General features: G+C 47.0%; 1 protein-coding gene across 1 annotated transcript in view; it reads right to left on the bottom strand.

Moving 5' to 3' along the window:
- CEP170 (centrosomal protein 170) overlaps positions 1–21,142 on the bottom strand; it is a 303,057-nt gene extending 281,915 nt beyond the window's left edge. Inside the window, exon 1 of the mRNA XM_069769419.1 lies at positions 20,999–21,142. The gene's annotated coding sequence lies outside the window, so the exon portion shown is untranslated. The remainder of the gene's footprint in view (positions 1–20,998) is intronic.
- Positions 21,143–22,295: the final 1,153 nt, after the last annotated feature.

Below are 22,295 nucleotides of genomic sequence, written 5' to 3'. Positions count from 1 at the left end.
CCCTTGTAAGGGTGGTCAGTGGCGTCCACCAGTGTGGCTCTGTACGCACTCTGTGCACTTAAATTAGTCCTGACAACCAGTCAGTGTAGGGTGGGAACTCCCGCTTGATCTCAGCATCTGACTCAGGGCGTCCTCAGGAGCGGGCTCAAAAGCCACCAAGGGTCAGAGCAGGATCAATCACCAGCATAGTGGGGGTGAGTTTCAGGGATCCCAGTAGCATCCATCTGCTGCACCCTGTGACTGCTAACAGGGCACAGTGTTTCCTTAGTTTCCCTGCGACTCTGAGAAGCAACAGAGTTCGCATCAGTTCATACCGGGTGACGGAACCCTGGTTTAGTCCGGCGTAGTACCGCCATATAGTGTCGCCATTACCTAGCAGCAGGTACTATCTCTGCACAGTGGACCCCAGGCTGCAAATGCACCTTTCATTATCTTTATATTTATTCAGTGCGTTCCGCCAGCCCTAACACTATACTAGCGCTCGGGTCTGGCTAGTATAGGTGGACTATAACGGTACATCCAGTAGCTGGAGGGCAGGTTGGCGGCTCTCGAGTGCACAACCTCGGCCGTAGATGTTACCGCAGTTGCTGTTCAGGCTGCTAGCGTGGCTGCAGCTAGTTTGTCCACTGCCACCCCTGCACCAAAATTATCTCGTCTCCCCGGGCTGCGAAAGCACCGTTTAGGCTGGGTTCACATTTGCGTCTGTGGCGTCCGTTAGACGGACTACGTTACACCGGCGCTCATAGACTTGCATTGTAGCAAAAAGCCGGAAGCGCCAGATCCGGAAAAAGACAGATCCGGTTTTTTAATCTGAGTATGCTCAAAACCAATTGGCCGGCCCCCATTACACATATATAAACAATGCCAGTGAGGCCCTCACTCATTACCAGACATCAAGAGAGCCTGCCTGCCAGCAAGAGAGCCTGCCTTTCCGGCTTTTTCGCCACAGACAAAAAACGTTACTGTAGATCTTTTTTCCTGATGCCGGAATGGAACTTTTTGCCGGTTCCGGAAAAAACAGGAAGTAACGGTGGGCCATGCGGTGCAATCTGGCGCTAATACAAGTCAATGGGGGAAAACAGGATCCGTTTTTTTTTTTTTTACGACTCCGGTTTTTCTAAAAAGAGCCGTAATGGGCCAGAATGAAAAAACCTGATGTGTGAAAGTAGCCTTATAAAGCAATTGCGAGTACAAAATGGTCAACTCACACCTAGATTAATTCTTTCTTTAAGGGGTCTAGTTTCCAAAATGTGATAGCCTTTGCAGGTTTCTGATGTTTTGGTACCCGAGTGGCTCTTCCAAATGCGACATAGTGGCCACATTTTATTCCAGGCAAATGTACAATCCAAAAAAACAAATAGCATATCTTCCCTTCTGAGCCCCGTCGTGTGCACAAACTGTAGTTTTTGACCACAATTGGGATATTGTCACATTAGGGAAAAATTGTGTAATACACTCAATATGATGTCCCCACAGACCCTCACTCAGTATGATGGCTCTCATAGGCCACAACCCACTCAGTATGATGGCTCCCACAAGTACTGACATTGAAAAATAAACACTATTCACTGTGAAAAGTCACAGGATCAAAAGACATGTTTATAATATGCAAATGATGAAAAAATATAAGCAAAATGTTCAAAACACCACAATGTGTCCAGAGTCCGTTACGAGCGCCATGTACAGAACTAAATGTATTTACACGACTTTTCATACCATCAATAAGGTCATGTAAGGAGAAACGTCTCCTTGCACAGGGAGCAAAGCCATTGTATTGAGACTTATAGATCATGCGATGCTTCTCTTGGAATTTAAATTATTATTATTATTTATTATTTATTTATATAGCACCATTGAATCCATGGTGCTGTACATGAGAATGGGTTACATATAAGTTACAGATATCACTTACAGTAAACAAACTAACAATGACAGACTGATACAGAGGGGCGAGGTCCCTGCCCTTGCGGGCTTACATTCTACAGGATTATGGGGAAGGAGACAGTAGGTTGAGGGTTGCAGGAGCTCCGGTGTTGGTGAGGCAGTATCTCCGGTAGTGATGAGGAAGCAGCGGGGTCAGTGCAGGCTGTAGGCTTTCCTGAAGAAATGGGTTTTCAGATTCCGTCTGAAGGATCCGAATGTGGTTGATAGTCGGATGTGTTGGGGCAAAGAATTCCAGAGGATGGGGGATATTTTGGAGAAGTCTTGGAGGCGGTTGGATGAGGAGCGAATAAGTGTGGAGGAGAGGAGGTCTTGGGAGGACCGGAGATTACGTGAGGGAAGATATCGGGAGATTATTTCAGAGATATATTGAGGAGACAGGTTATGGATGGCTTTGTAGGTCAGTATTAGTAATTTGAACTGGATACGCTGAGGGAATGGGAGCCAGTGAAGAGATTTGCAGAGGGGGAAGTGGGGGAGTAGCGAGAGAGATGAAATAGTCGGGCACCAGAGTTAAGGATGAACTGGAGAGAAGCAAGGGTGTTAGCAGGGAGGCCGCAGAAAAGGATGTTGCAGTAGTCAAGGCGAGAGATGATGAGGGCATGTACAAGCATTTTAGTAGATTGTTGATTGAGGAAAGGATGGATTCTGGAGATATTTTTGAGCTGGAGGTGACAGGAGCTGGACAGAGCTTGGATGTTTGGTTTGAAGGACAGGGCAGAGTCAAAGGTTACTCCGAGGCAGCAGACTTCCGGTATGGGGAAAGCATGATGTCGTTGATTGCGATAGATAGGTCAGGAAAGGAAGATCTATGAGATGGAGGAAAGATGATGAGTTCAGATTTGTCCACATTAAGTTTGAGGAAGCGAGAGGAGAAGGAGGATATGGCTGATAGACACTCAGGGATTCTGGACAGCAGAGCTGTGACGTCTGGGCCAGAGAGGTATATCTGAGCGTCATCAGCATAGGGTGGTACTGGAATCCATGGGACTTTATGAGTTGTCCCAGGCCAAGTGTATAGATTGAGAAGAGTAGGGTGTTATGATCCGGTGGTTTGGACAAATAATGGACCTGATAGTTACTGATAATAAGGACGAGCTCTGGGACGTGGGAACTCTGCTGATCGCAATCCCTAAACCTATCAAAACACACTAGAAATAGCCGTGGATTGCACCTAACGCTCCCTATGCAACTCGGCACAGCCTAAGAAACTAGCTAGCCCTGAAGATAGAAAAATAAAGCCTACCTTGCCTCAGAGAAATTCCCCAAAGGAAAAGGCAGCCCCCCACATATAATGACTGTGAGTAAAGACGAAAATACAAACACAGAGATGAAATAGATTTAGCAAAGTGAGGCCCGACTAACTGAACAGACCGAGGATAGAAAAGGTTACTTTGCAGTCAGCACAAAAACCTACAAAAGACCACGCAGAGAGTGCAGGGAAAAATACCTTCCGCGCCGACTCACGGTGCGGGAGGCGCCCCTCTGCGTCCCAGAGCTTCCAGCAAGCAAGGCAATATTGACAAAAGCAAGCTGGACAGAAAAAATAGCAAACAAGCAAAATAGCACAGAGGAACTTAGCTTCTGCTGGAGCAACAGGAACTCAGAACGATCCAGGAGCGAACTGGAGCCATAGTACAACATTGACAGCTGGCATGGGGCAAAGATCTAAGTGGAGTTAAATAGAGCAGCCCACTAACGAATTAGCCTCGTCACCTGTGGAAGGAAACTCAGAAACACCCACAGGCACCAGAGAAAGTCCATGGACAGAACCAGCCGAAGTACCATTCATGACCACAGGAGGGAGCCTGACAACAGAATTCACAACAGTACCCCCCCCTTGAGGAGGGGTCACCGAACCCTCACGAGAGCCCCCAGGCCGACCAGGATGAGCCAAATGAAAGGCACGAACCAGATCGGCCGCATGAACATCAGAGGCAAAAACCCAGGAATTATCCTCCTGAGCATAACCCTTCCACTTGACCAAGTACTGGAGTTTCCGTCTCGAAATACGAGAATCCAAAATCTTCTCCACCACATACTCCAACTCCCCCTCAACCAACACCGGAGCAGGAGGGTCAACGGATGGAACCACAGGCGCCACGTATCTCCGCAATAACGACCTATGGAACACATTATGGATGGCAAAAGAATCTGGAAGGGCCAAACGAAACGACACAGGATTGATAACCTCAGAAATTTTATACGGACCAATGAAACGAGGCTTAAACGTAGGAGAGGAAACCTTCATAGGAACATAACGAGACGACAACCAAACTAAATCCCCAACACGAAGTCGGGGACCCACACAGCGCCGGCGGTTAGCGAAACGTTGAGCCTTCTCCTGGGACAATGTCAAATTGTCCACCACATGAGTCCAAATCTGCTGCAACCTATCCACCACAGTATCTACACCAGGACAGTCCGAAGACTCAACCTGCCCTGAAGAGAAACGAGGATGGAAACCAGAATTGCAGAAAAACGGCGAAACCAAAGTAGCCGAGCTGGCCCGATTATTAAGGGCAAACTCAGCCAAGGGCAAAAAGGACACCCAATCATCCTGATCAGCAGAAACAAAGCATCTCAGATATGTTTCCAACGTCTGATTAGTTCGTTCGGTTTGGCCATTTGTCTGAGGATGGAAAGCCGAGGAAAAAGACAAATCAATGCCCATCCTAGCACAAAAGGATCGCCAAAACCTCGAAACAAACTGGGAACCTCTGTCCGAAACAATGTTCTCCGGGATGCCATGCAAACGAACCACATGCTGGAAAAACAATGGCACCAAATCAGAGGAGGAAGGCAATTTAGACAAGGGTACCAAATGGACCATCTTAGAAAAGCGATCACAAACCACCCAAATGACTGACCTCTTTTGAGAGACGGGGAGATCCGAAATAAAATCCATAGAAATATGCGTCCAGGGCCTCTTCGAGACCGGCAAGGGCAAAAGCAACCCACTAGCACGAGAACAGCAGGGCTTAGCCCGAGCACAAGTCCCACAGGACTGCACAAAAGAACGCACATCCCGTGACAAAGACGGCCACCAAAAGGATCTAGCCACCAAATCTCTGGTACCAAAGATTCCAGGATGCCCAGCCAACACCGAACAATGAAGCTCAGAGATAACTCTATTAGTCCATTTATCAGGGACAAACAGTTTCTCTGCTGGGCAACGGTCAGGTCTATCAGCCTGAAATTTTTGCAGCACCCGCCGCAAATCAGGGGAGATGGCAGACAAAATTATCCCCTTTTTGAGAATACCTGCCGGCTCAGAAACACCCGGAGAGTCAGGCACAAAACTGCTTGACAGGGCATCAGCCTTCACATTCTTAGAGCCCGGAAAATACGAAACCACAAAATCAAAACGGGAGAAAAACAACGCCCATCGAGCCTGTCTCGGATTCAACTGTTTGGCAGACTCAAGATTAGTCAAATTTTTGTAATCTGTCAAGACCACCACGCGATGCTTGGCTCCTTCAAGCCAATGACGCCACTCCTCGAATGCCCACTTCATGGCCAACAATTCACGATTACCAACATCATAATTGCGCTCAGCAGGCGAAAACTTTCTAGAAAAGAAAGCACATGGCTTCATTCCCGAGCCATGAGAACTTTTTTGCGACAAAACAGCCCTTGCCCCAATCTCAGAGGCATCAACCTCAACCTGAAACGGGAGCGAAACATCTGGCTGGCACAACACAGGGGCAGAAGAAAACGACGCTTCAATTCCTGAAAAGCATCCACGGCCGCAGAAGACCAATTGACCACATCAGCACCCTTCTTGGTCAAATCAGTCAACGGTTTAGCAACACTAGAAAAATTAGCGATGAAGCGACGACAAAAATTAGCAAAGCCCAGGAACTTTTGCAGGCTCTTCACAGATGTCGGCTGAGTCCAATCATGAATGGCCTGGACTTTAACAGGGTCCATCTCGACAGTAGAAGGGGAAAAAATGAACCCCAAAAATGAAACCTTCTGAACTCCAAAGAGACACTTTGACCCCTTCACAAACAAGGAATTAGCACGAAGGACCTGGAACACCATTCTGACCTGCTTCACATGAGACTCCCAATCATCCGAAAAGACCAAAATATCATCCAAATACACAATCAGGAATTTATCCAGGTACTCTCGGAAGATGTCATGCATAAAAGACTGAAATACTGATGGAGCATTGGAAAGCCCGAATGGCATCACCAGGTACTCAAAATGGCCCTCGGGCGTATTAAATGCTGTTTTCAATTCATCGCCCCGTTTAATACGCACAAGATTATACCCCCCTCGAAGGTCTATCTTGGTAAACCAACTAGCCCCCTTAATACGAGCAAACAAGTTGGACAGCAACGGCAAAGGATACTGAAATTTGACTGTAATTTTATTAAGAAGGCGGTAATCAATACAAGGTCTCAAAGAACCATCCTTCTTGGCCACAAAAAAGAACCCTGCTCCCAACGGTGATGACGATGGGCGAATATGGCCTTTCTCCAAGGATTCCTTTATATAACTCCGCATAGCGGCGTGTTCTGGCACAGATAAATTGAACAATCGGCCCTTAGGAAACTTACTACCAGGAATCAAATTGATTGCACATTCGCAATCCCTATGAGGAGGTAGGGCACTGGCTTTGGGCTCATCAAATACATCCTGATAATCCGACAAAAACTTCGGAACTTCAGAAGGAGTAGAAGACAAAATTGAAAAAAATGGAACATCACCATGTACCCCCTGGCAACCCCAGCTGGACACAGACATAGATTTCCAGTCCAATACTGGATTATGGACCTGTAGCCATGGTAACCCTAAAACGACCACATCATGCAGATTATGTAACACCAGAAAGCGGATATCCTCCTGATGTGTAGGAGCCATACACACGGTCAATTGGGTCCAGTACTGAGGCTTATTCTTGGCCAAAGGCGTAGCATCAATTCCTCTCAATGGAATAGGATGCTGCAAGGGTTCCAAGAAAAAACCACAGCGCCTAGCATACTCCAAGTCCATCAAATTCAGGGCAGCGCCTGAATCCACAAATGCCATAACAGAGTAGGAAGACAAAGAGCAAATCAGAGTAACGGACAATAGAAATTTTGACTGTACCGTACCAATGGTGGCAGACCTAGCGAACCGCTTAGTGCGCTTAGGACAATCGGAGATAGCATGAGTGGAGTCACCACAGTAAAAACACAGCCCATTCTTACGTCTGTGTTCCTGCCGTTCAGCTCTGGTCAAAGTCCTATCACACTGCATAGGCTCAGGCCCATGCTCAGATAGTACCGCCAAATGGTGCACAGTTTTACGCTCACGCAAGCGCCGATCGATCTGAATAGCCAAAGACATAGACTCATTCAGACCAGCAGGCATGGGAAATCCCACCATGACATCTTTAAGGGCTTCAGAGAGACCCTTTCTGAAGATTGCTGCCAGGGCACATTCATTCCACTGAGTGAGCACAGACCACTTTCTAAACTTCTGACAATATATCTCAGCTTCATCCTGACCCTAACATAGAGGCAGCAAGATTTTCTCTGCCTGATCCACTGAATTAGGTTCGTCATAAAGCAATCTGAGCGCCAGGAAAAACGCATCTATATCACGTAATGCCGGATCTCCTGGCGCAAGGGAAAATGCCCAGTCTTGAGGGTCGCCACGTAACAAAGAAATAATGATCCTTACTTGTTGAGCAGGATCACCTGAGGAGTGAGATTCAAGGCGAGAAACAATTTACAATTATTTTTGAAATTCAAAAACTTAGCTCTATCACCAAAAAACAAATCAGGAATAGGAATCCTAGGCTCTAACATCGGATTCTGAACCACAGAATCTTGAATTTTTTGCACACTTATAGTGAGATTATCCATCAAAGAAGACAGACCTTGAATGTCCATGTCTACACCTGTGTTCTGAACCACCCAGAGGTAAAGGGGAAAAGTGAGACAGAACACGCTGCAAAGAAAAAAAAAATGGTCTCAGAGCTTCACTTATCCCTCTATTGAGATGCATCAATACTTTTGGCCAGCTGTACTGTTATGATCCGGTGGTTTGGACAAATAATGGACCTGATAGTTACTGATAATAAGGATGAGCTCTGGGACGTGGGAACTCTGCTGATCGCAATCCCTAAACCTATCAAAACACACTAGAAATAGCCGTGGATTGCGCCTAACGCTCCCTATGCAACTCGGCACAGCCTAAGAAACTAGCTAGCCCTGAAGATAGAAAAATAAAGCCTACCTTGCCTCAGAGAAATTCCCCAAAGGAAAAGGCAGCCCCCCACATATAATGACTGTGAGTAAAGACGAAAATACAAACACAGAGATGAAATAGATTTACCAAAGTGAGGCCCGACTAACTGAACAGACCGAGGATAGAAAAGGTTACTTTGCAGTCAGCACAAAAACCTACAAAAGACCACGCAGAGAGTGCAGGGAAAAATACCTTCCGCACCGACTCACGGTGCGGGAGGCGCCCCTCTGCGTCCCAGAGCTTCCAGCAAGCAAGGCAATATTGGCAAAAGCAAGCTGGACAGAAAAAATAGCAAACAAGCAAAATAGCACAGAGGAACTTAGCTTCTGCTGGAGCAACAGGAACTCAGAACGATCCAGGAGCGAACTGGAGCCATAGTACAACATTGACAGCTGGCATGGGGCAAAGATCTAAGTGGAGTTAAATAGAGCAGCCCACTAACGAATTAGCCTCGTCACCTGTGGAAGGAAACTCAGAAACACCCACAGGCACCAGAGAAAGTCCATGAACAGAACCAGCCGAAGTACCATTCATGACCACAGGAGGGAGCCTGACAACAGAATTCACAACAGTAGGGGTCCTAGAACAGATCCTTGGGGGACTCCACCAGAGAGAGGGTGGGATAAGGAGGTAGTGTGGGAGTGGGTGAATGCTGAATGTATGGTTGGAAAGGTACGAGGAGATCCAGGAGAGGGCGAGGTCTTTGATGCCAAAGGAGGAGAAGATCTATAGTAGGAGGCAGTGGTCAACTGTGTTGAAAGCAGACGACAGGTCTAGAAGGAGGAGTACAGAGTATTGTCCGTTAGCTTTGGCGGTAAGTAGGTCATTAGTGATTTTGGTCAGGGCTGTCTCAGTTGAGTGATGGGGCGGAAACCAGATTGTAGATTGTCAAAGAGCAAGTTAGGTGAGAGGTGGGAGGAAAGTTCAGAGTGGACGTGCTGCTCCAAGAGTTTGGAAGCGAATGGGAGCAGCGAAATTGGGCGATAGCTGGACATAGCAGTTGGATCGAGGGTTGGCTTTTTAAGGATAGGTGTGATTGTGGCATATTTGAAAGCAGAAAGGAAGGTGCCAGAAGTTAGTGATAGGTTGAAGAGGTGGGTTAGGGATGGGATAAGTGTGGTGGTGAGGTTGGGGAGGAGGTGGGATGGGGTCGAGCGCACAGGTGGTGAGGTGCGATTTGGAGAGGAAACAATTAAGCCCCTCTTCATTGATGTTGGATAGGGAGGTTATGGGGTTTGGGCATAGGTCTGGTATACAAAGGGGTTGTGGTGGTTGAACAATGAAGACTTGCCTTGTCTGTTTGATCTTATTTTTAAAGTGTGTGTCAAAGTCCTCAGCAGAGATGAGGGATTTTGGAGGGGGCAGTGGGGGGCGAAGGAGAGAGTTAAAGGTTTTGAATAACTGTTTGGGGTTGTAGGATAGGGAAGATACGAGGGTTGTGAAGTAGGTGAGAGCAGATTTAAAAGCGAGTGTTGCTTGTTTGAATACAGTGAAGTCTATTTTGATTTGGTAATTCAGTACCACAATGGACATAGAAGTCAGAGCACATACAGAGACCTGACAAAACCCAAAAACATAGAACGAGCTCTGAGACGTGGGAACTCTGCTGACCGCAATCCCTAATCCTCTTCAACCACACTAGAGGCAGCCGTGGATTGCGCCTAACGCTCCCTATGCAACTCGGCACAGCCTGAGAAACTAGCTAGCCTGAAGATAGAAAATAAGCCTACCTTGCCTCAGAGAAATACCCCAAAGGAAAAGGCAGCCCCCCACATATAATGACTGTGAGTTAAGATGAAAAGACAAACGTAGAGATGAAATAGATTTAGCAAAGTGAGGCCCGACTTTCTGAACAGAGCGAGGATAGGAAAGGTAACTTTGCGGTCAACACAAAACCCTACAAACAACCACGCAAAGTGGGCAAAAAGACCCTCCGTACCGACTAACGGCACAGAGGTACACCCTCTGCGTCCCAGAGCTTCCAGCAGGCAAGAAAAACCAAAAAAGCAAGCTGGACAGAAAAAACAGATAACAAAAATAACACAAGCGAAACTTAGCTATGCAGAGCAGCAGGCCACAGGAACGATCCAGGAGGAAGCAAGTCCAATACTAGAACATTGACTGGAGGCCAGGATCAAAGCACTAGGTGGAGTTAAATAGAGCAGCACCTAACGACTTCACCACATCACCTGAGGAAGGAAGCTCAGAAGCCGCAGTACAACTTTCCTCCACCAACGGAAGCTCATAGAGAGAATCAGCCGAAGTACCACTTGTGACCACAGGAGGGAGCTCTGCCACAGAATTCACAACAGAAGTCATCTTGCGAGTGTGTTTTCTTCCAACGCCGCTCTGCAACCCTGGACACTTGCCGGAGCTTTATAGTGGTGTTATTGTGCCAAGGTTGTCTATTAATACGTCGCACTCTGCCATGAATGAGAGGGGAAACCGTGTCAATAGCTGATGCGAGAGTGGCATTGTAGAAAGCAGCGGCACTGTCTGTGTCGTGGAGTGAGGATATGGATGCCAGTGGTAGGATGGAGTCAGAGAATGTGTGGGTGTCCAGGTGTGCAAGGTTTCTGCGGGGGTGCACATGTTGCTGGACATGGGTGACGGGTGAGGAGGACAGGGATGAGAAGGTGAGCACATGGTAGTCGGATAGAGGTAGAGGGGAGGTGGTGAAGTTAGATAAGAGAGCAGAGACGGGTGAAGACGAGGTCTAGTCTATGTCCGTCTGTGTGGGTGGCTGTGGAGGACCACTGAGTAAGTCCAAAGGATGAAGTAAGGAACAGAAGTTTGGAGGTTGTTGACTGAAGGTTATCAATGGGGATGTTGAAGTCACCCATGATGATGGTGGGAATGTCAGCAGAGAGAAAGTGAAGAAGCCAGGTGGAGAATTGGTCAATAAAGGCTGTGGCTGGGCCTGGAGGTCGGTATATGACGGCCACTTAGAGGTTGGAGGGAGAGTAGATGCGGACAGAGTGGACTTCAAAAGAGGGGAGGATAAGGGAGGGAAGAGGTGAGACTGTGTTAAAGGTGCAGTTTGAAGAAAGGAGAAGACCCACTCCTCCACCATGTCTGTTGACGGGGCGAGGGGTGTGGGTGAAGTGGAGGCCTCCGTAACACAGCGCAGTAGGGGAGGCGGTGTCAGAGGGTGTTAGCTATGTTTCTGTGAAGCTGAGGAAAGCAAGATTGCAAAAGAGAAAAAGGTTGTGAATCTCATGAAGCTTATTGCAGATTGAGCGGTCATTCCAGAGTGCTCCAGAGAGATGGAGCAGGGGGTGGGTGTCAGGGGCACGGGTTTTATGTTGGAAAGATTGCGGTAGTTCATATTAGATAGGGAGCGATAGGAGGGGGTAGTAATGGGAGGTATAAGCTGTGGGGGTCCAGGGTTGGGAGATAGGTCTCCAGCAGTGAGGAGAAGCAGAGCAAGGGAGAGCAGGTGGGAGAGAGTGGCCGGCTTGTGCTATGTTTTATTAGGACAGATTTGAGGTTGAGGAGCAGGTCAGCAGAGGAGGACAGGTGGGGAGGGAAGGGGAGATAATTATTAGGTTAGAGAGTGCTGGGGTTTGTGACAGCGAAGGAGAGAGAGGATTAGTGGAGCAAACACTGTAAGGGCATATGTAAACATGGTGAAGGAGTAAGATGGGTTAATAGAAAAGCTAGGTCCAAGTAATAAGAAGTGCTTACACAGCAGACATACCCAAAAGACACAGTGATATAGAGCGGGTTCCTGACTCCTGCCGTGACTAACTGCCGTTGAAATAATTGCGGCGTTTTTATGCTTAGCTGCGTGATGCTTTGATGCAGGAATGTTCAAATAACCTCTTCGAAGGAAAATAACTTTACCTTTGGCCCCACCTATTGAATGTAGCAATCATAAAAGTCAATATCGACCCTTTAACAAGCCCTGCCAAATGAATTAGGGGATAAGAACGAAGCCAAACCAGAAACTCCATTTGCAGACAAGTGTTTTGGAGTGTGGCCCCTCCTCAGTGCAAAGCAGATCAGATTTGGCTGTATGAGATGGCTCTCACTAGGGTCTAAGGGGTAATTTTCCTTCTTGCGCAAAGTGTCAGTCCATCTGGTCCGTCAAGAGTCACTCATCTCATAAGTACATAAAACCAATGACAAATCTACATTCAGATACTTCTTGGCCCAGTCTTGACGTTTTCACTTCTGTGTCTTGCTCAATGCTGATCGGGTTTCAGCCTTCCTCACCTAGGTCATGTCTTTGAGTATTGAACACCCTGTAATTCTGCGCACTCCAGGGAGATTTCAGCTCTGGAATATAACAACACTGGAGGATAATGGCTTCCTGGACACTTCACTTCTTCTCAAATCTTTGTCAGCTAAACTACGTCTTTTGTTCTTAACAATTTTTTTTCAGACTTGAACACTCCGCCCTTCACCATGCTGTGATTTTAATTACATCCAAACACATTTGGTTCCGGCCTTCCTAGAAATACTTTACCATGACATTAGCCAGAGGTAAGTGTTCACACTAGGCAGTTAGGTCAGGGACCCATCCGATTCTTGAGATTACCTTGACATTGGTGGATGGGCTCACATTTTTTGGCCAAATTTTGTGCTAAGCATCTCATGTGTTTTTTTTCATAGATTTCACAAGCCATTATGCGATTCACATTTCATGTATCACACATTCATTTGCTTTAGTACAATTGAGTGCAGCCATTTATCTATTTGCTTTGCTACAATACATACAGAGATAGTAGTGAGATTAACAGTTCAAATTAAGGTACCTTCACACATAACGATATCAATAATGATATCGTTGCTTTTGGTGACGTTGCAACGATATCGTTAACAAAATCGCTATGTGTGACAGCGACCAACGATCAGGCCCCTGCTAGGAGATCGTTGGTCGCTGAGGAAAGTCCAGAACTTTATTTCGTCGCTGGACTCCCTGCTGACATCGCTGGATCGGCGTGTGTGACACCGATCCAGCGATGTCTTCACTGGTAACCAGGGTAAACATCGGGTAACTAAGCGCAGGGCCGCGCTTAGTAACCCGATGTTTACCCTGGTTACCATCCTAAAAGTAAAAAAAACAAACACTACATACTTACCTACCGCTGTCTGTCCCCGGCGCTCTGCTCTGCACTCCTCCTGTACTGGCTGTGAGCGTCGGTCAGCCGGAAAGCAGAGCGGTGACGTCACCGCTCTGCTTTCCGGCCGCTGTGCTCACAGCCAGTACAGGAGGAGTGCAGAGAAGCTGAGCGCCGGGGACAGACAGCGGTAGGTAAGTATGTAGCGTTTGTTTTTTTTTACTTTTAGGATGGTAACCAGGGTAAACATCGGGTTACTAAGCGCGGCCCTGCGCTTAGTTACCCGATGTTTACCCTGGTTACCGGCATCGTTGGTCGCTGGAGAGCTGTCTGTGTGACAGCTCTCCAGCGACCAAACAGCGACGCTGCAGCGATCCGGATCGTTGTCGGTATCGCTGCAGCGTCGCTTAATGTGAAGGGGCCTTTACACCTAGGTCTGCAGAAGCGTAGTTCAGACAAAATAGTATTTCGGCTACTCGGAGACAATAAAAAGTTATACCTCACACAGCTCCATTCACAATCAAGTTAAGGGGGACAATGGGGTATGGCATGTGAGTGATAGGGAACCATGCAGAATGTTTTTTTTGGAGAAGGAGGACCATGAGCGGCGGTCTTTGAGGGGTGGTGTTCTATGAAGTGAAGTCAGTAAGGGATGGGCGACCAGTGGGAGCAGTCTGCTACAGTGAATCATGGAAAACATTCTGTCTGGCAAGGGAGACCATAGAAAAGTAGTCTTGAGGGAGAGTCACCATTAGGAGCAGTTTGTGAAGAGAGGGTCCTTGGAAAGCAGTTTGTTTTTAAAGTTGATATTGGGGAGCAGTCTGAGAGAGAAGAGGGACCACCAAGAGCAATCTATGAGAGAAAAATATGTGAAAGAATAATCTTGGGATCTGTGTATGAGAGAAGGGGGGTTATAGGATCCAGTTGACACATACATCCAATCGCCTCCAAGACTTCTCCCGAATATCCCCCATCCTCTGGAACTCTCTGCCCCAACACGTCCGACTATCAACCACAGTCGGATCCTTCAGACGGAACCTGAAAACTCATCTCTTCAGGAAAGCCTACAGCCTGCACTGACACCGCTGCTGCCTCACCAACACCGGAGCTACCGCCTCACCAACACCGGAGCTACCGCCTCACCAACACCGGAGCTACCGCCTCACCAACCCCAGAGCTCCTGCAACCCTCAACCTACTGTCTCCTTCCCCATAATCCTGTAGAATGTAAGCCCGCAAGGGCAGGGTCCTCGCCCCTCTGTATCAGTCCGTCATTGTTAGTTTGTTTACTGTATGTGATATTTGTAACTTGTATGTAACCCCTTCTCATGTACAGCACCATGGAATCAATGGTGCTATATAAATAAATAATAATAATAAATATATATATATATAGTTCTCATCAGCCCCACATTTCCCATTAAGAATAAAGAGATATTTAATAAAAAATACACATATTTGGTATCTCCACATCTGTAAAAGTCCTATGAAAATATAAAGTTAATTAACTTGATTGGTAAATGCCGTAAAGAGATGAAAATTGAAACACCAGAATTGTGTAATTTCATCTGCCACAACACTGAAAAAAATAACATAAGAGATCAAAACGTCTTATCCATCCAAAAATGCTATAATTAAAAACGTCGGCTCGGCCCTCAAAAACTAAGCCCTGCTACAGCTTCTTCAACAAAAATCTTATGGGCTCCAAAAATGACAACCCAATGTGATTTTTTTTTTTCAGAATTTTATTTACCATTTAAATGAAAAAAAAAATGATGTAGTTTGGGATTGTCACAATTGCCATGACCTAGAGCAGAGGTCCCCAACCTTTTTTGCCCCAGGGACCGGCTTTAAGCAAGACCAGTTTTCCATGGCCCGGTGGGGTGGGGGTGGGGCAGGGGTGGGGCTCTGGTCATATGGGGGTGGAGTTATGGAGGGGTGGAGCTTAGTGCATACTTATCATGTAATTATGACATTTATAATGAGAATTTGATTCACACATTCACACACACACATTCTCACACACACATTCTCACACACACTCTCACACACACACATTCTCACACACACACACATTCACACACACACACATTCTCACACACACATTCTCACACACACTCTCACACACACACATTCTCACACACACACACATTCACACACACACACATTCACACACACATTCACACACACACATTCACACACCCCTCTCACCTCTCCTCGCACTCTACCACAGCATCTCATTGCCTTCCTCTGACACAGCCGGCCGCTGAATGATGACGTCATCCAGCGGCGCGTCTGTGTGAGAGGAAGCAGGAAGACAGATCGCTGGGCAGCGGAGCTGCACGGATTTCTCCCTGCCTGCCGCAGCCACCCTGCAGGGGCTCCCCTCCACCTCTGCACACATTGGGATCCGGCGCTCTGCAGCTTCTCTGTGCCGGCTGTCAGCTTGACAGTCGGCACAGAGAACAGCTGACTCCCTGACCGGGGACGGCAGAATGCAGCCGCCGGGGGGAGACACTGCGGACCGCCGAATGAGGCGGCCCGACTGCGCCCCTCCCTGCCGGCTGCACCCGGGGCAAATGCCCCGGCTGCCCCCCCCCCTAGATACGCCACTGGGCGTGTCAGTGAGGAGAGCCTGCCGCCCCACCCCATCAGGAACACACCATGCTGCGCAGGAGGGCTGCCCCCTCGTCCTGCATAATGTTCTCTGCCGGGAGCTGCGAGCTGTCACAGAGCGTGCTCTGACCAGGCGCAGGGCCGCGAAGCTAGCTGTCAGCGGCGCCGCGGACCGGCTGAAAAACCTCAACGGCCCGGTCCTGGTCCGCGGACCGGCGGTTGGGGACCTCTGACCTAGAGAATCATAATGCCAGGTTACTTTTACCGCATTACAAATGTTGTTAAAACAAAACCCCTCAAAAATTGTGGAATTGATTTTTATTGCAATTCCACCATGTTTTCCATGCTTTATTTATTTTTTAAACATCATTTTTATTGGAATTTTCAAAAAACAAATTAACAACCCAGACCGTATAAGATAATCAATTGTCCATATGCAGACTGGACAAATAATAACGTCTTTCATGGATTTAGCTAGTAGTACATAAAGAACAAAATTAACATTTAAACCTTTAAGCCATCATCATCCATTCTATCAAGTGATTTAGCTGACAGTGTGTGTTATTAAAGCCATCATGAAAAAAACTTTTATTCCATAAGCAAAATAGAAACCCTGATCAGTGATTCCCCCCCACCCCCCATTCATTTTTTTAGTGTAGGCTTTGTGGTCCCAGATTATTTTTGAGATCCTCTAGTACAGGGGTGGGCAATTAATTTAGCCATGGGGCCGCATGAGAAATTGGGATGGTTTTAGAGGGCCGGACTAATATAATTAACTAATTTTTACCCAATACTGTAGTATACTGTAGTGGCCCCATATAGTGCTGCACAAGCATTATGGCCCCATATAGTGCTGCACAAACATTATGGCCCCCATATAATGCTGCACAAACATTATGGCCCCATATAGTGCTGCACAAACATTATGGCCCCCATATAATGCTGCACAAACATTATGGCACCATATAGTGCTGCACAAACATTATGGCCCCATATAATGCTGCACAAACATTATGGCCCCCATATAATGCTGCACAAATGTTATGTCCTGTCTGGCCCAACCCCCCCCCCCCCCCCTGGATACGCCACTGCCAGTCACAGCCTCCCAGGACCAGTATAGATGGGGAGGCCACCAGTCACAGCCCCCCAGGTCCAGTATAGAGGGGGCGGCGCCAATCACAGCCCCCCAGGACCAGTATAGAGGGGGAGGCCGCAAGTCACAGCCCCCCAGGACCAGTATAGATGGGGAGGCCACCAGTCACAGCCCCCCCCAGGTCCAGTATAGAGGGGGAGGCCGCCAGTCACAGCCCCCCAGGACCAGTATAGAGGGGGAGGCCGCCAGTCACAGCCCTCCAGAACCAGTATAGAGGGGGAGGCCGCCAGTCACACAACCTCAGCAGTCAGCCAGAATGCAGGCCGTTGGGTGCAGCCGGTCAGGGTGAAGCATGGACGGTGGGTGCAGGGAGGGCGGATACAGCCTCTCTCGGACACTTACCAGTGACCTTGGCGCCGGTCTCGTCTGCACGGACAATCTCAGGGATAAATCTTGGCTCCTCACACCCGGCCGCCACCGTTAAAGCCCGCAGAAGCCTCCAGAGACCGCTCCCCATCACCGAGGTCAGTGACAGACTGACAGGCCAGCCAATCACAAGTAGTGATGGAGCGAGAGCCGGGCAGCCCAGCCAATGGTGTGGAGCACAATGCAGCCAAAGGGCGGGGCCAGGAGCTGCACAGTGTCTGAGGAACCGCCAATGGCGTCTGGCCGAGCGGTGCCAAGGACAGCTGTCAGAAGTGACAGCTAGCTGGCGGGCCGTTCAAAATCATCAGGCGGGCCGGATGCGGCCCGCATCTTGCCCAGGTCTGCTCTAGTATATACCATCCTGTAGAAGCAAAGGGATCAACCATATTATTTTTTTTTCCTCAAAGAGCAACAGTTCACAATAAATTGCTTCCATTTCAGAAAAAAATTGCCTGCTTGTGTTTCTTTATTACATAAGGCATCCCGCTGTTCTACGTCAATGAAATGTTTCAATTCTGTGATGGGGGTAACTCTGGATCTAGTAAATATTTAAGAATTATTTTTTTGGCCAATATAAGCAGGGTATGCAGCAGTTTGGGAAGACTACCTGTCTTCTTGTTAGAATTACCGTATACACTCGAGTATAAGCTGAGATTTTCAGCCCATTTTGTGGGGCTGAAAGTCCCCCTCTCGGCTTATACTCGAGTCATACCCGGGAGTCGGCAGGGGAGGGAGAGCGGGGGCTGTGTAATTATACTTACCTACTCCTGGCGCGGTTCCTGCAGTCCCTGCTTCTTCACATGATACCGCTCATTACAGTCATGAATATGCGGCTCCACCTCCCATTACTGTAATGATCGGTAACTGTGACCGCTCAATACAGGAAGAAGATGCAGCGGCGGAAGAAGCAGGGACGCGCAGGGACCGCGCCAGGAGCAGGTAAGTATACGGGGAGGGGAGCGCTGCGCGATATTTACCTGCTCCTCGCTTAGAGGGAGCCGTGACGTAGTCAGTGCGCGCCCTCTGCTGAGCGTCAGTGCTGGAGACGGAGCCGCACGAGGAGCAGGTAAATATTGAAAGCGCCGGCATTCTGAGTGAAGAGAGGTGAGTATGTGATTTTTTTTTTTTATTGCAGCAGCAGCATTATATATGGCACAGCTTTATATGGAGCATCTATAGAGCCATAATGAACGGTGCAGAGCATTATATGTGGGGCACAGCTTTATATGGAGCATCTATGGGGCCATAATGAACGGTGCAGAGCATTATATGTGGGGCACAGCTTTATATGGAGCATCTATGGGGCCATAATGAATGGCGCAGAGCATTATATATGGCACAGCTTTATGTGGAGCATCTATGGGGCCATAATGAACGGTGTAGAGCATTATATGTGGGGCACAGCTTTATATGGAGCATCTATGGGGCCATAATGAATGGTGCAGAGCATTATATATGGCACAGCTTTATATGGAGCATCTATGGGGCACTAATGAACAGTATGGAGCAGTATATGTGGCACAGCTTTATATGGAGCATCTTATGGGGCAATAATGAACGGTATGGAGCATCTATTTTTATTTTTGAAATTAACCGGTAGCTGCTGCATTTCCTACCCTAGGCTTATACTCGAGTCAATAAGTTTTCCCAGTTTTTTGTGGCAAAATTAGGGGGGTCGGCTTATACTCGGGTCGGCTTATACTCGAGTATATACGGTATTGTTAATTGTTAAGAAACTGTTAATTTTTAAGAAACTGACGCAGGACAAGACCAAAGGCCGGGCATGAGGTTGGAGATAGAGATATGGCGTTTAGGACATCCAATTAGTCTATTTGATATAGGATCTTTTGAGGGTATATTGCAAGCATAGATGGCCCCATGCGTGATTTCATACTGGGTCTCTCCACGTTTCATTTATAATGTGTTTCCTAAACAAGCTCCACCCCACTTTAATCTTGCAGGGAATCTTTACGTCGTCTAATTGCTGCATCCAATATTTAAAAAAGATGTCTGAGTGTACCAATAGATCAGATTTCATTACAGAGTAAAGAACTGATATTGAAGAGGTACCCTTGGGAGATAACAATATGACATCCAACTCATTTCAGGCAATCTCAAATGTAACGTCTTATAAGTTGGTCATAATGGAGAGTTTGATTTGTTCATACTGAAAATAGTGCTGGGGAGGTAGGTTTTATCTCTCTAGACATTCTGTACGTTAGCCATCTCGATTCAGTTGCATGGAAAAGATGAGAGACGTTATTTACCTCTGCTTGTTGCAATTTTGGAAAAAATTATTTTCCCTACCCTGTTGAAATTCAGGGTTTCGCCATTTATGGAAGGTATTTGGAGGTTCTAACCGAAAGGCCAAACTTTTTCCATACTGCCTTCCAAGTGGAGATATTATCACTAACAATTACCGATCTCTTTACTACTGAAGGTAATAAGGCAATATGGGAATGGAGGAGAGCTGTTAGGTTAAAGGGATAAGCATAGTCAGATTCCAGCGTGTAATCAGAATATGTACAGTATGTCTTTTGTGAAGCCAGTCTATGATATAGCGGGAGTGGTAGGCTAGAGCGTAGTTTCTAATACTTGGAAAATTAATGCTCCCATTGTCTTTAGACACCATGAGTTTGTTCAGGCTGATCCTAGGACGTTTTCCCTTCCAGATAAAATGACTGAAGGCCCTATTGAGTATGGTGATATTGGCGTGTTTCAGAAGTAATGGTAAGGTTTGTAGTTGGTACATGAGGCTGGCTGTATTGATCATTTTCACGAAGAACGCTCTCCCCATAAAAGATAAGGGTAAATCCTGCCATGCCTTTAGCTGACTAATATTTTTCTTTATAAGAGGGGGTTAATTTAGGGTGTACAGAGATGTAGATGATGATCAACCTATTTTAATTCCCAGATAAGTAATATATGAAGGTGCTAAAAACAAACCACCCAATGACATATTTGAGTAAAGTTGTATTCCTTTTTCAGTTAATGGCAGTATTTAGCATTTTTTAACTTAATTTTAAAACCAGAGTAAGAACCAAAGTCCCTAAGCAGGTCGAGCACTATAGGTAGATGTTGAGAGGGATCGGACATAAATAGAATGACAGTGACAATCGTAAGCCGTGGCACAACCGTACAAGTGCTCAACTAGGGTCCCAAACCAGATAGTATAGTTAAACTTGGCACTCAGCTTGATATTAAGAAGACAATGTTTTTAATGCAGACCAGGATATAGTACATCTAGTTCTGACATTTGTGGGGTACTCGGAACCAGGTCAGATAGTTCTTTGGGGAAGTCACGGGGCCGTGACCCGACTCTGTGACCCTGGGCGTGCAATAAAAATGATGATGCAAGGGGAAAAGTTTATAGGGGATTAATTTGTCACACCACCCGTGGTGTTCGTCAAGGAATGGCCCGACGTTGCGGTTCAGGTCCACTGGGGCCGATGGTGACGCAGCAAAGATGTTTCAGCTCTCCACGGGTAGAGCGGGGCCCCAGGGCAGATATGAGGTTAAATTGAAGTTGGTAACTTTTGTTGTGCAGGGCAGGTAACACAGTAAATAATTCTGAGGACACAGCAGGGTGCAGTCTTCACACTTTTACTCACAGTTATTAAGTTACAGTCTCCAGCCGGGTGCTGTGTCCTCCAGGTCGGTGGTCCAGCCAGGTCTCAGGTAGTTTGGCAGCACTTTCCCAGGACCCCTTTTTATGTACCTTTCCTGGTTATCTCTCCCTCTGCGCTGGCTCACGTTCTCCTTCCCTGCACTTTACACACAGTGTCCCAAGCCAGAAGCCTCAACGGGCCCCCTCTGTTTTGCTCATTGGGCCCCAGTGGCAGGATTCTGCTGGCTCAGTAACTGCCCGTGCGTCACGGGCAGTTAAAAATTTTTTATGTGCTCCCGCACTGTCATACAACAGAACGACGCTGTGTGCCGCAGATGCATTAACCGGAGGACATCACTGGAGCTCGGCCAGGTGAGGAGAAACTTTTTGTTTTACATAAAGCTGAGGTACGGGGTGCATTATATTATTGGGGTGCATTACACTGCTATGGGGTATTGGGGTGTATTACACTATGGCGGTGCATTATACTGCTATGGGGGTGCATTATAATACTATGGAGGTGCACTATACTATGGCGGTGCACGTATTATGGGGTGCATTATACTACAATAGGGCTGCATTTCACGGCTATGGGGTGCATTATACTACTATGGGTGCATTATACTACTATGTGGCTGCATTGCTACAGGGGTGCATTATACTACTATGGGCTTGCATTATACTACTATGTGGCTGCATTATACTACTACAGGGGTGCATTATATTATGGGGTGCATTATACTACTATGGGGATGCATTATACTACTACCGAGGTGCATTATACTATAGGGTGCATTATATTATGGGGTGCATTATACTATTATGGGGTTGTATTATACTACTGTGGGGTTGCAGTATACCGCCATGGGGCTGCATTATACTATTATAGATGACTATGGGGGCAATATGGAGAGACATTAGGCAGAATGGGAGGACACATGGGGTGCAGAATGTGGGATAGTATTACTGTAGGGGCTAATTAATGGAGATTATTTTTGAGGAACAGTGTAAAAACCATTCCCGTCTCACCGATTATGTTTGCGCCAATAAACCTTGAGAAATTTCATAAATTATTATTTATTTATATAGCACCATTAATTCCATGGTGCTGTATACTAGACGGGGTTACATCAAAATGCAAATATCACTAACCATAAACAAAACTAACAATGACAGACTGGTGCATAGGGACGAGGACCTTGCCCTTGCAGGATTACATTCTACAGGATTGTGAGGAAGGAGACAGTAGGTCAGGGGTTGCGGTAGCTCCAATGGTATTGAGGTGGTCATTACAGGTTGTA

This window comes from Ranitomeya imitator, chromosome 5, assembly GCF_032444005.1.
Source record: "Ranitomeya imitator isolate aRanImi1 chromosome 5, aRanImi1.pri, whole genome shotgun sequence".
NCBI lineage: Eukaryota > Metazoa > Chordata > Amphibia > Anura > Dendrobatidae > Ranitomeya > Ranitomeya imitator.
The sequence above is the reverse complement of the archived record's forward strand: the minus strand, read 5'-3'. Positions and strand labels throughout refer to the sequence as shown.